Source organism: Lissotriton vulgaris, chromosome 1_1 (assembly GCF_964263255.1).
Source record: "Lissotriton vulgaris chromosome 1_1, aLisVul1.2, whole genome shotgun sequence".
NCBI classification, from domain to species: Eukaryota; Metazoa; Chordata; class Amphibia; order Caudata; family Salamandridae; genus Lissotriton; species Lissotriton vulgaris.
The window spans coordinates 844,623,658-844,638,060 of NC_141685.1; positions in this window are offsets into that span (position 1 = coordinate 844,623,658).

Here is a 14,403-nt window from a genome sequence, read left to right on the forward strand (position 1 = left end):
GATTCAGAGAAAAATCAAAAAACTCAAATGAAGTAAAAAGAAAATGAAAATTAAAGATTCATTCAATAGACTTAGATCTTCTCACTTTTTGCTTTAATCAATGGTGAGGTTTGGATTTTGTGAGAAACAACTAAAGGCAGCATTGGCGTTTTTCTAGTGTTGATATATTAGGCTGTGACTTGGCCTTGCTGCTTGGGAGCCCATACCCAGTAGTGCTTATTCGCATCTGTTTTGGAGACAAAGGTCCACATTTTTGAGTCAGTTGGGGGATCAAATGATGTGCTGTTCTTCTCACTCTCCACCTCTAGTGTGGGGTTTAAAATGACATAATTCTACGCACTCGTAATGGAGAACAGCAGTGTAGTAAAATCTTTTATGTCTGCAGATTTGTATTTGTGACCAGCTGTCAGGCATAAGTGATGGCATTCAAGTCGTAAATGTAGATTTGCAGCCACAAATTACTTAGTCCGTCAGGTCACTTGCTTTCCCAGGATCACCGGCAAATGTATCTGATTTACATTAATTACCATAGTTTGGAAATGTGGCAGTCTATATAAATCGCCATACCAAGCCATCAAACTACTTAGTATTGTAGATTATTGGTAATGTAGACTTATGATGCCACATTCTGAAGACAATTTTTATTGTGCGTGTGCCCTAAAGGAAAAAGGATGGTTGTGATAAGCACAAAGTGAAAGAGAAAGCTCACAAGGATCACCAAAATACACAATTAAAGTGATGTGGGAAAATAAATAAAAATCACCGTGTTTAAGGACGATGTCATGTCACGCTTTAAAACCAGAGTGAAATGCAGCAGTTAATGTAAAACGGTGTAATAGTTCTCCAAACCTTGTGCAAGTCACAGTCCAGTCATACTACAGTAGTCAGCCTCAGGCTAATTCTGCAAAACGTCGGACTGTCTGACTGAGGGCATGATCGCCAAGAAATTGCACTCTCTTCCCCCGTGTGCTCTGCCTAACGCTAATTTTTTGTTGTTGTTATAAATCAGTTTTCTGGATTTTTCCAGCGTAGATTCTTAATTTATATTTATTTATAGGTTGATTAAATTCTGCATCGCGTGAACAAAACAAACACTGCGGTAATTTAAAATGAAAATGTTTTTTTCAGCACATCTCAAACAGTATGATATACCGGATGGATCTATTCTCATGGGTGTTCAATGCTCTCAGAGAGTGATAGTTGAGGAAAAACTTAATGCAGCTGGCATCTGTGACCAAGGGCCCAGAAACAGGAGCCCGTTTCCCGCTCCCTGGAAGGAATATCCAACCCAGAAGTATTGATTTGGCCTTCTTTGTCACAGAAAAGTTACGTCATTGTGAATGGCGCGACTTGTCTTGCTGAAAAGACGTGGCCCCGCCTCCCCCCACGTGCAGTGGCCCGCTGCCCTCCATTGTCTTGGCCTGATTCCATCGCCCCGCATGCCGAAGACCCTCTTTCGCATTTGTGTGCAGCGGCTTGTCATGCTCGACCTTTGCTTTTGTCCGCCATTGACCTTAATTCACTGGAGATTACAAAAGCGGGTATTACTGTTTTAGAAAGCCTCTATGCAAACACCGTTGTCTCCCTCTGGCAGGTCAGAGGGGGTGAAATGTGCTAGGGCTTGCTCTATACAATTGAGGCAATCATTCTTACTCGGACCACTGCTAATGACAGTGTAATTTCACTCAGATCACACAGTTATGGTTCCCACAGAATCAAAAACAGATCCATGTTTGATTCCAGGGCCTGCGTGGCCTGGAAACAGAATAATTATTCAACTTATTTATTTTGCTATTTTTAATGTAGTTGTATATTTTTCATAAAATCATACGTATCGTACTTGGACGAATGACTATGCATACATATATATGCATAGAGTGAAAGGTAATAGCAAACAGGTTACTGTGTAATATGGTACAAAATGCTTTTGAAGAGTTTTAATGATATATTAAAAGACCAACCTAGTAGTTTGTTTAAGTCTTTCCAACCACGGGCTGGTTTTGCTGGACCAAATTGTACAGTAAACAATATATTTTATGTTTTGATATTTTCAGATTAGTGCATTTGCCCTAGCAAAGAAGTTTAAAAAAAGACTTCGAAATATTATTGGACACAGGCAGTTAAATACCATACAATTGTAATGTCTGCATTTTGCAGTAAAAATAATAAACTAGCTGTTAAGAATGTGGGGGTTTCATTAAAGACTTTTTTTGTTATTTAAAAAAACAATTTGTAGAAATTATTATAATGCAGCTGCTGTATAAAATGATGGGCTAAAAATATAAATAGATTACACAAAGTATGTTCAATTTTTGATCACCGAGTGTGGTGATGAAAATAATGGCAATGGGGACCCAGGGAGCAGCGGCGGCTCCTCCGTTATGGCGGAGGACCGTCGCCCCACCTGCTGCGAGTGCAGGAGGCACACAAATTAATAAAATGGTAATAAATACTATTTTATTAATGTGTCCCAGGCTTGCGCTGTTACAGCGCGAGTGCAGGGATGATCAGTCCAATTGCACTATTAATGCAGCCCCCTGCCAGTTCGCATGTCAGATTGGCCCGCTGTCTAGAGCTGGCCAACCTGACATGGCACTTCAGAAACTGCAATCCCAGGGCTGAGAAACACTCGAGGGACTGTAGACGCAGGCCCCCAGCCTCAAAATGAGCACAGGGTGAGCCTGTGCTAACCAATCCTGGAGCTGTGTTGCAGCTTTAGGATTCGCTGGTTTCGGGTTGTACAATAGAGGAAGTCCCTCCCTTTCCGCCCGAGGCAGCGCTTATATGGTGAGTGTTTTGGGCATTGCGCGTCACCATATTGTAATATTGCCGGCCACCACTGGCCGAGTAAGTCACTGTGGGCCTTATGTATGAAGGTACCGATTTGCGGATCTCAAATAGCGATTATTAAGAAATCGCTATTTGAGATTCGCAAATTGGTATGTATGTAGAAAAATGCATTTTTTTTATTTCTTAAAATTCCATATTTGCAATTAGCAAATTGCGAATCGCAACTATGGACTACTTTCCCATTCATTTCTATGGGCAAGGAGGCCCATAGGAATGAATGGGAAGTTATTCTCAATTTGCGATTCGCAATTTGAGATTCGCAAATTGAGAATAATTTCAAGGGTGTGATTCCTTATTTTGCACGCAGATTTGATTAATACATACCATTTGGCCAAATTGCATTCGCAAACGCCGAAAATCTGTGAATGTCGGTGTTTGCGAATGCAATTTGGCTTCATACATATGGCCCTGAGACATCTCCCATCAAGGCTCTACAGGCATGTGGTGCAGTCCAGTTGGCAGGGTGCTAGGATAGGCCAGTTCAAACAAGGAGTGGGACTCTTTAGGTGCCAGTCTAGGGGTCAAGGGCTATGTGTCACTGTAACAGTCGACTGTGATCCTGTTAGTGAGGGGTTGTGGCTGCACTACCTGATCACTAAGAGAATTATGTTCCTCCAGCTAGTCCACACAGCCTAAAAACACATTTACCACCTGCTTTAAATGTATCTGGATTAGGTCCTGTTATTTTCTCTGGCAGGGGGAAAACGACGCAGAATTGGACATAGTATTCCTAGGTCTGTGTGTTATTCCCATCCAATGGGAAATAACGCGTAATCCTTGCTAACTCTTAGAGAGATACTGGACAGAATCCCCAAGTTCAACCCCACGGAGTTTACAAGAAATGTGTAATGAGGCACTCATTAAAACATAAAAACTGCGTTTTTAGGATGACTATGCTGGTGCTAACTGCCATGGTTGCAAAACACAAAGGCTGCCTAGTTTTCATCTCACCTCACACCTCTTTCATTTACCTCCCTACACATTTTCATCTTTTATAATACTTGGGAATCTGCAATCCCTGTATAAAAACCTGTAACTTATTTGCTTATTACAGGCACCTTCTGGCATCTCTAATCACCTGCAATAAAGAGGTGACATTGCTGCTCAACTTTAATACGTGATTACAGATGAATTCTAATGTCACAATGCCTTCTGCTTGAGCCAGAAGTCAGGGTGAATATAATTACGGTTGCAGTTTAAACAAGGAAAATTTGAGCTGGCTTTCCTTTACCTGACTCTTTTTCTAAAAAGAAAAAATGATCAGCAGTAATAAGATATTTATTGTAACATGCTTATCTTCTCCGTGCCATGGGTCACTTGAGGATTGATAGAATCTCGCAGGTTTTTACATAATCTGTCACAGCATTTTACATTGATGTCCATTAACTGATTCTAGCATATTTTTGTAAAAATTACATAGCGCTTTTTAGTGTGCTTAGCAACACAGATTCTGTTTGTATTCTTTTTGTCTGCAAAAACCAAGAAAGAGCAGAACACCTATAATGTAAGCAGTATGTGGGAATGTAATGTATTTTAAGTAGGGGTGGGCAAAAGTCGCGTAAGGGACTTACGCGGAGAGGCACGGAGATTGAACCAATCTCCATGCCTCTCCGCATATTTCCGTTACGCGATGCCCGTCCGCCACCCGCCTCCCGCCCGCAATATTAAATGAGATTAAAAAACCTAAAATAAAATTTACATAAAACTTACCTTAATGCGTGGTCATCCTTGTCCATCTAGCCTTCTTCTTGGAACTGCGCATTCACGGGAGCCTGTGGATGCGCATTCCTCGCCAGGAACTGCACATGCGCAGGTCCAAGAAGAAGGCTAGATGGACAAGGATGACCCCGCGATAAGGTAAGTTGTATTTAAATCTTATTTAAGGCTTTTTAAATCTCATTTAATCCTGCGGGCGGGAGGCGGGCGGCCAACTTCCGTTACGCCCCCGAGTGTGCGGAGATTTGCCTCGTTTCTCCGCCTTCATTACGAAAGGTGGAAGGGGCAAATCTCCACACATTCCGTGGGCGGAACGGAGATGTCCTCCCACCCCTAATTTTAAGGCATAAAATACCCTCTGCTGTACATGAAAAGAATATTGCAACTCACTTGGAGTCCCATGCCATTGTAATGGAACTCAGAATTCGGTCTTTTTCCCATAAACGATGATGGCATTCCTTGGTGACTTGCAATAGCTTTATAATGTATGGCAGGGGACTTATCACATACATCTTACCCTTGCAGGTGCTTTCACATCCTTGCTTACTCATTGGAACTGTTTTTCTATCTTTGCTTTCCTCCTCCTTTCTCCCTTGTCTACCTTTCTTTCCTGGTCTGTTTCAACATCTAATTTGTTTTATTTTTTATTATTTTTAATATTGGGAGTTCAATTCACAGTTGTTCATATACAAAATAAATTGCGTACGTTGTACAGTTTCAATTTCGGTTGATACATCCCTGCAAATGCAGTACATCCTTAAAACACATCACTATCAATAATGCCATTAAGAAGTACATAAAAGCAAATCTAGAAAAGAAAAAAAACACCTATTGCACTATTTCTCTTTAACATTCCATTTTACCCAATTCGTTGTCTAGCTTCCTATGGACTTCCAGCGTTTCTCAAATTTTATAAGTGTACCTGACCTTAGGGCATAGAGTCTCTCCAGCTCTGTAACTTTGTGCAGTTTAGCCTGCCAGGCATGGAAAGTGGGTACAGTGTTACTTCGCCAATTCTGGAGAATTAACGATCTTACCACCAGGGCCTATCTAAATAAACATTCCTCCTGTATTTTATTTGTCATTATGTTTGGTGAGGACCTCAGAATTGCAAAGTGCTTGTCAATGGTTAATGCACGTCCTGAGGTCGTTCTGAGGTGTTTCTCCATTGCTTCCCATATTTGCTTGATCTTTGGACAGTCCCAGATAATATGGGTCCAGGTACCTCCTCCCTCTTCAGAACAGCGAAAACATCTCTCTTTAATCTAAGGGTATATATTGTTGAAAAAGTATGGAGTCCTGTATTTTAACTATTTTGTATAAAATTGCATTCACCTGAAATTGTCGCCTCTTATTTTTGTGGCATTAAATTTGTTGATTTTATTTCAGACCGCTCTCGGGCTCTGGAGGTCTTCTTTCTCCTGCCATTTATCTCAGGTTTTTTCATAGGCAGTAGAGGTTTTATTTTCATTAAAAGATTTGACCCGGCTGCTTATTGACCGCTTGTTCGTTGTTTCAAGTAGCGCCTCACTTAGTTCTAATCTTGCTCTTAGTGCTGTTAGATTAGTATTTTCTAACAAGTGCTTAATTTGAATAAACAACCACTTAAGCATATTTACAGCATGAAGCAGACCATTCTCTATCTCTGGCTATTTTTTCCAGGAATCTGAGTTGAAAAAGTCTTCCAAATATCTGTACCCATTCTCCTCCCATTTTATTAGTATGCCAGGTTGCAGCAACTTGTCTTCCCCGGCATATAAATCGGCCAAACATGTACAGCCATTTATATGAGTAATTCCATAATACTTTAATAGTTGGGCTTTTTGTTTTATAAACCACTGGAGGACCTTGTATCATACATTTCTTAGGGTTCTTCACTATCCTCTTAAGGTCTACAATTTTATATTTGTTCAATATTTTTATCATAGAAAAGTTATTCATATCTGACGAATTAAAATGGCTATGGAATCTGTGCTTATTGTGTGCAACATTTGCATAATAGTATTTCATCAGGTTTGGGAGAGCTAACCCTTTCTTCGTTTGGGAAGCTTAAAGCGGCTAGAGGAAGTCTTGGTACCTTGTTGGCCAATAGGAAAGATGAGAATAGGCCATCTACTTCTTTAAAAAAGGACATGGGATTGCTGAGAATAAAAAATTTAATAGAGGTAAAATTGTCATTCGTAGCGTGCCACCCGGCTTATTATTGAAATTGGGAGCTGATTCCATTTTGCAAATAGACACTTAACTTTTTGCACTAAAGGGACACAATTTAATGTATATTGCTCATCCACTCTTTCTGACACATAAAACCCTAAGTCCCTCTTGGGTCTAGAGTTATATAGTGTCTGAAAACCTGATAGAACTGTCTTATCTGAGCAATTGCACAATACAATTTCTGTCTTAACATTATTTATTTTATAACCACCAAGTGCTTGAAAGTCTGAAAAGATCCCCAATATTTCCTTTTGAATGTTCTCCCCAGGTTTGAGGAACAGAATATCATTGGCACAGAGTTTTATATTAGTCATGCATTGTAGAAGTGCAGTTTGCAACGCTTTTTGCCTGATGGCTACTGCCAGGGGCTCTATGAATAGGGCAAAGAGAACTGGAGATAGGGGACACCCCTGCCTTGTACAAAATCTAATAATGTAAAATAGCTCCTTGGTCCCCATAATAACTGTTGGTGTGCACCACCTACAATCACCAACACATAGCCAAAAACAAACACCAGGAAAAACCTGGTCTTAGGATGGCGATGCGAGGAGAAATTATTAACTTTTCCTCTTATTTTTCTCTTTCTATGTATGCTGCTTTTTGCAGCACACATAGAAACAGCAAATCCCCTTCAAAGAGTGTTTATGTGCAGTAAGATGTCCCTGCTTGCACATAAACAATCGGCCCTGCATTGATGGCACCCTTGCAACATGGTGCAAGGGTGCCTGCCCTGGCACTAAGCAGCTTTTTTAGCACCAGTGCTAGGGGAAATATGGGGTGTGCTCTACTTTTGTAAATACGGTGCATCCCTGCATTTTGAAAACATCAGAGAGTGGTGTTGCCAAATTTGGCATTACACCGAGCGGCAACATTTTCTAGCAGATATCCCATTATGTGTGTTGATCTTTGTAGACTTTCTGCCTACACCTGGGGGATTTTTTGACCTCTTCCCCTTGTACTGCATGACGTTATAGACACCAGACACCATCCACAGCCTTCAGAATGTAGCTCATCCCACTCAAGAGAAGGAAGAACTTCACTGAGGAGTGGTCAGAACTTGTAGTTATTTTTTGCAGTGACTCATTACAGGGAATTACATGATCTGCCTCAAAATATATTCAGTTGAGTAGGGAAGGTGTCCATGTGGCAAGATCTCACAGATCTTATGAATGAATTGGGGGGGGGGGAAGGGTAGGGGGTGATGTTATGTTGTCTGGGGTGGAATTAAAAAAAACATTGAAAGGCACGGGTGCCAAAGGTTCACCTGTAGCTAACCTGTAGTGTTTAACTCTGGAGTGGACCTTTAATAGCCAGTTTACCCTACTGGAGTGGGCTACAAGGCTACATTAAGTGTCTACTCTAGCATTTAAAGCCCAAACTAAAACCAACTGTACAAAGTTTTGTACAGTTTTCAGGCCTATTTACGCCATCCTTTCATATGATGTCAGTTCACATGATTTTGTAAGAAATTAACATACCTTTCTTAGTCTAGGCCTACTGTTTCTAGTTCTTCAGATGTAGCAGGCATATACATTGGTAACACTTATTGGATGGGTAGTGTGCACATTTTCACTTCATTATCTAAACCCAATTCTCCCCATTACAGAATCGACATCAACAATCCACTTTTCCCACGCTTTTTAGGTCTTGCGGACCTAACGTTACAGCGCTCATGCGCTGCACGATCTGCAAGGCATATTGTATTAGGGTACGTTTTAGAAGTGGGGTGGAAGCCCCGCCGCTATTCTTCATTGGCTGTCATCATCGTCTATGGTAAACGCTGGCCTCCGATTGAAAATGAGGCTTTTTAGTCCCTCCTTGTTACCGCCCTGTCCCCTTTTGGGATGGCCCACCAGGACTGGAGCGTTTACTTGCGGCATTACACCCATGTTCTCCATAAGTCAGTAAGCACTCTTTTTTTGTTATTTGCAGCATGGTCCTCTTGCACTTTAGGGACAGTGCTTGTTTATTTAATTAATCTGTCACACGATTTGCTGCGCGGGCTGCTTCCATTTTTGCGGCCGTGCTAGTTAATAGTGTTCCGTCGTCCTTGCATTTTATACTCTCTCTCGTGGTTGAAGGTGACTTTACAGCAAGTGGCACTGTAGAGTGGTAACCAGAGATAGTAGATAGGAAGGGCTCTGGCCAGGTGTCTGAATTGCTGCTTCTGGAGTCCTCAAATTTGGTTTCTGCTGGGAGATCTGGTATTTGAAACGGAACACATCGCATTATCGCACATTCCTGCAACTTTTAAAACAACGGCATAAGTGAGCCAGGCCTGGGTGAGCCACTAAATAAAATACTTTAGACGTAAGAGACAGACAATGTAATTCTCTGCTTAATTCAGGGGCATCGACGGTCACTTTGATTTAAAAAAAAATATTCGGAAAACAGGTCAACCCGTATTATTTTGGGCTCTGCAATTTTACCTGTGTACAGTTAGATAAACGGAGGCAAAGTCAGTTACAATATTAACGTTTAGCTGGGATCCAGAGACAAGGAGTAACCGCAAAAGCATGTTGTTCTTTAGGGAGAAAATGTTTGCGGTGCACAGAGACCGTCGCACGTTACACACTGCAGCCAAACGAAGTCATCACCAAGTGTTTCCAATAACAGTACATTTCTGTCATTGTGTGAGGAAAGCTTCTCAGATTCTAGCTGTTGTCTTGTGACCTCTCAACCCTCTACTTATAAAATGGAGGGGTTTATTTACAAAACCCTTGCACCACTCGTATTTTTTTTAGGTAGAGAGTTGAGAGGTCACAGGGTAGCAGCTGGAAACTGAGAACGCCTTCCCCGCCCAGTGACGGAAATGCAACTATTGGTATAAACGCAAGAGAAATGTTTCCATTGAGCTGTGTGGGCAAACTCTTCCAAAGTGTCCAGTGCCTGGCCTGATAGATGTGACACTGCAGGTATGAGCTGGGGAGGTCACAGCAGTGCCTAGACTCCCATGGCAACTTTTGATCCAGGTGATAGAACATTGCAGAGATTCTGGACTTATTTACAAGACCCTTGCGCTTGCAGTACGTCCTGTAACGGGGCTCAACACTTCTAGCGAATCAGTTTCCCCCAAAGACTGTTTCTGAGCACAGCGACCCCTCCCCACACCTCTGTTTAGGCAGCAATGGGGTTTTGTTACAAATGGTAGCATTTTTGTCATGTTTTGTGCATGACTGTAATATGCGCGTTGTCAGTGTTAAGCAGGGGGAAAAGGTGGGGCAGTCAGTGGAAGAGGCCATGAAACTAGAAGAAAAGGTAAGGGATAATATGGTGAAGGTGAAAGGCACTGCAGTTCAAATCCAAGCATGTGGTCCAAACAGTTTAAAATATAATTATGATGTGTCTCTCATAACGCGGCTTTCTCTAAGTGGTCCTATACAACCCTTCCTGTATAATAGTCAAAGGGTTGGTGAGGTGAGCCCTAGATGTGCACTAGGTACCTACCATGCCTACGGGCTCACTACAGGCGGTCCTCAATGCAGTTGAAAGAAGGAAAAAAAATCCAGAGAGGAGAGCAGGAAATTGTAGACAGCTTAGGGTGGTCTTAAGGACATGAAAGGATAGTGATCGCTGTGAGAGAGGTTGGGACCTCACCTACATTGTAGTGGTACTGATGACTTTAGTGCCTGATTGCCTCAGCCCAACCGGCCTTTCAGATGCATAGGTCATGGTGGGTGATTCTGCCCCAGCTCCGTCAGCCTTTAAAGTAAGCTCCAGCCAAACCTGTCATCTGTTAAAAAATCCATCTGCCATGTGATGTGTTTTAGTCTACTCCAGCCATACATTTCTGTTGTGTCACTTAAGCGATGCTCAACCAGCCTATCACAAACAAGAGCTTTTATGAGACTGAAATATGTTCAGGTTCCCAATGGCTTTTCATAGGTTCCACCTCACAGGAGACCACAGAGGCTTTAAATGAGTGAGCCTGCAATAGCTTGACAGACTTTTCTGAGACATCAGTCTGCCTTGTGACTGGGTTATCACCAGTGCTACCATCGGCATGGGTGTTATGTCATGCAAATTTGTAGATGGCACTTTCATCAGCTAGGGTAGCCCAGTGCTAAACAGGTGTGAGTCTAGGCACACTTAGAGCCTAGTGGGACTATTAGTAAGGGAGAGTCTCTTCAGTGTGGCGGAACTTCTTTCCATGCTTTAGCAACAATGTGTTTTCCATATGCATGAGATTTGTGCAAGTAGAAATCTGAATAAGCAGAGGTGTCTGGAATGTTTGTGAATTATTCTTTACTGTACTTTGACTGAATGACTTGTCTCTTTTCATTGCTTGCATTCAGGGGCCTTCTTTTTATTATTTAGGCGGAGGCTACCAGATAGCGCGATATGTCTGGTTGGAAAACGCCAATTGCCAGCTTACCAAGAACTTACATTAGGCTTAAAGCCCACCCATTGCTTACAATTGGTTGATTTAAGTGTCACTTTAACTTGCTTACTTCTAATTTGATGGCTTGCCTTGTCTATCTTGTGTTTGTCCCTCCTGTGGAAGATAACCTCTTTACTTGTGTCCTTCCGCTGCTCACGTTTAGAGCACTACTTTTTCTTTTTGCTTAAGTACTCCATGAGAAAGCATCTTTCTTCCAAATGTCTCCCTTGTGTGCTTCTCCCCATGGGTCTCCATGTTGCTTTTTCTTGCCACTATGCTTCTCTTTCCCACCCGTACTCTTTTGCTCTCTCCGACCTATGTGCTTCATCTTCCCCTCACTCTGTATTGCCCTCATGTTTGTACTCTTCCCTCTCTCCATGTGCTCTTCTCTCACTTCTGGTGTGTGTCTCCCTCCGTCTCCTTTTTGCTAATTTCCTGCATATATCTTTTCCAGTCCTCCAACCCTTTTTGTCTCCTTCTAACAAACACACACCCTTCACCACAGTCCTATTTTTTCGTTTTGACATTTTTGTTTGGATGGCCAGGAAGTGTGTTACTTCATTTCGATATATTGTCACATTATTTTTAATGATCCACCTTCGATTCGTAAATATAAACAAGCATTCGTAATACAATAGGTCTCGCATTTGCGAGCGTTTAAGCTATTAGCATTGCAAATGACAATGTCTTTTATTTGTTTTAGTAACCAAAACATAAATAAAAGACATTGTCATTTACAATCCCAATAGCTCAAACCTGTGTCAATGTGAGACCAATTGCATTGCAAATGCTTGTTGAAGAATGTGTCCAAGAGGTTGCACATGGGTTCAACTCAAATTTCTGTTTGTGGAAGTAAGAGAGGACACTAAAGATCTCATTAGTTGGAAAATATTGCAATTACTACACATGCAAATGCAAACCATGCTAGCTTGATACCATGCACGCTTTCCCAGCTTCAACTCTGTGGTCATACTGGGGCCGATTCATAGAACTAATCTGATAATAAAATCATAAACTTACTACTTTTGGTATTCACAGAAGGCATTTAGAAGTAGTAAAATTAGGGCCTCATTTATGAGGCCCCTTGCGCCATTGGAACGTCACTTTTTGTGACGTTCCATGCGCAGAAGCCTGCGTGATATTTATCAGGCAGCACTAAGCCACTTTTTTAGGCTTAATATGAATGAATGAATGAAAATAAACTTATATAGCGCAACTTAGCCCATCGGGCGTCAAGGCGCCTAATGTGCACACCATCTTGCACTCATCAAAATAGCAAAGCCTAATACATTGGAGGTCATAATATTAATAAAAATGACAGGTGTGCGAAGATTATATATGAATTAGACTATATACCCTCAAACTTGTATTTTGTTCTCTATGCTGACAATACCAATAAAGAAAATGAAACCATAAAAACCAATTACATTTTTAAGCTTAAGTCTTTCCAGCACTGGTCTGAAGATGATGCAAGGGACTCGTCTCATCCCTCCATATATGAACTACTCTCCTATCACATATCTAAAATATTGGTGTTTCGAAAGTGGCTTTGACAATAGGGTTTCGTATCCCAGTTTCGTTAAAACATCTGTCTCATTAGTCACAAGCCCTCCTTGGAACCATGAAGCAATATAAGAAAAAACAGGTAAAAGAGTCCCAAATCGACTCCGACGACGAGAGCCAAGAAGAAGGGATGAATATTATAATTTACAAAAAATACTGCCTGATAAATATCAGTCCCTTTAACGCAGTGTTCTGCGTTAAAGGGGCGTGCAATGGGTGTTACTGGGGGCGTTCCCAGCAACATCCATGGTCTTTTGACAGTACCCCAGATTTACGAGAAATCGGAACGCTGAGACAGTGTCAAAAGCTTAAGGCGTAAGGGAGGGGCAATGGGGAGAAATATCTTTATTTCTCCTCGTTATTCCTTTTTTCTATATATGCTGCACTCTGCAGCACACGCAGGAAGAGGAAAAGCATCTTGTGAATATTTTTGTACAGAGAGGTTTCCCTTCCTGTACAAAAATAAAATTCCCCGCAGGCAGGCACCCTTGCACCATTATGCAAAGGTGCCTGCGTTGGCGCACAGCAGCCCAATGAGCGCCAGCTCGCAGGGAAAGAGGTCAGAAATGCACCATATGTTACATATATGGCGCATTCCTGCCCTTTTTTTTGATGTAGGGAAGCGCAGCAAGAAGGCCTGCTGCGCTGCCCTACGGCAAAACCTCATAAATGAGGTCCTTAGTATTTTGTCTTAAGTTAGTATTTTGTCTTAAGTTAGTATTTTGTCTTAATTTAGGATTTTGTCCTAAGTTTTGGTCTTAAGACAAAATCCTAACTTAAGACAAAATATGAATTTAATACAAAATACAACTTAAGACAAAATACTAACTTAAAATAAAATCCTAACTTATGACAAAATACTAACTTAAGACAAAATACTAATTTAAGACAAAATACTAACTTAAGACAAAATACGAATTTAAGACAAAATACTAACTTTACTACTACTAAATGCCTTCTGCGAATACCAAAAGTAATACGTTTAGGATTTTGTCTCAGATTAGTTCTGTGAATCGGCCCCAGGGTCTTTTAGATGTGAGGTTTAAGACAGATGTGTTTGAAAGCAGGGGTGAGCGAGTTCACCTTAGATGTCATTGGCTTCTCTTAACTTCACTAACCATCAAGGAAATCTTTCAGACTATTGCAGACAGTATTTCAATTAAATATTTTTAATGACATTTTTAAGTACCACATTACTTCCGCGGTTCAAGCAAATACCCTATTTTGCCCAATTTTCGCAGGGTGGCTGCTTGCCCAGTACCTTGGAAGTACCAATATTACACAAAAAAGAAAAATTAATTACTCCAACGGACAGAGGATAGCAGGGTATATCATGGACAGCAACGGAGGGCAGTGAGACCACAGAGGCAAGGGCAACATAGCATTCCATTTAAGCGGGGTAAAAGCACACACACAAACAAGAATTGACGAAAGAGGGAGCAGAGGCAGCAGTGAAGGGCAGTGACAGCATGGGGCTAACCTTAAACCAGGCCCTGCACAGAACCCTGTTCGTAGAGCTGATCACCCCTTGGACATCTTACTCCTGTCCTACACCTAACAACCCACAGACAGCCAATTTATCACTACAGTCGAGAATTGCATGGATTCAGGCACAGGGCTTGACTGCCCAAACACACACGGGAGGTCCAACCCCTGCTGGGCACAGTCAAAGGCTGTGC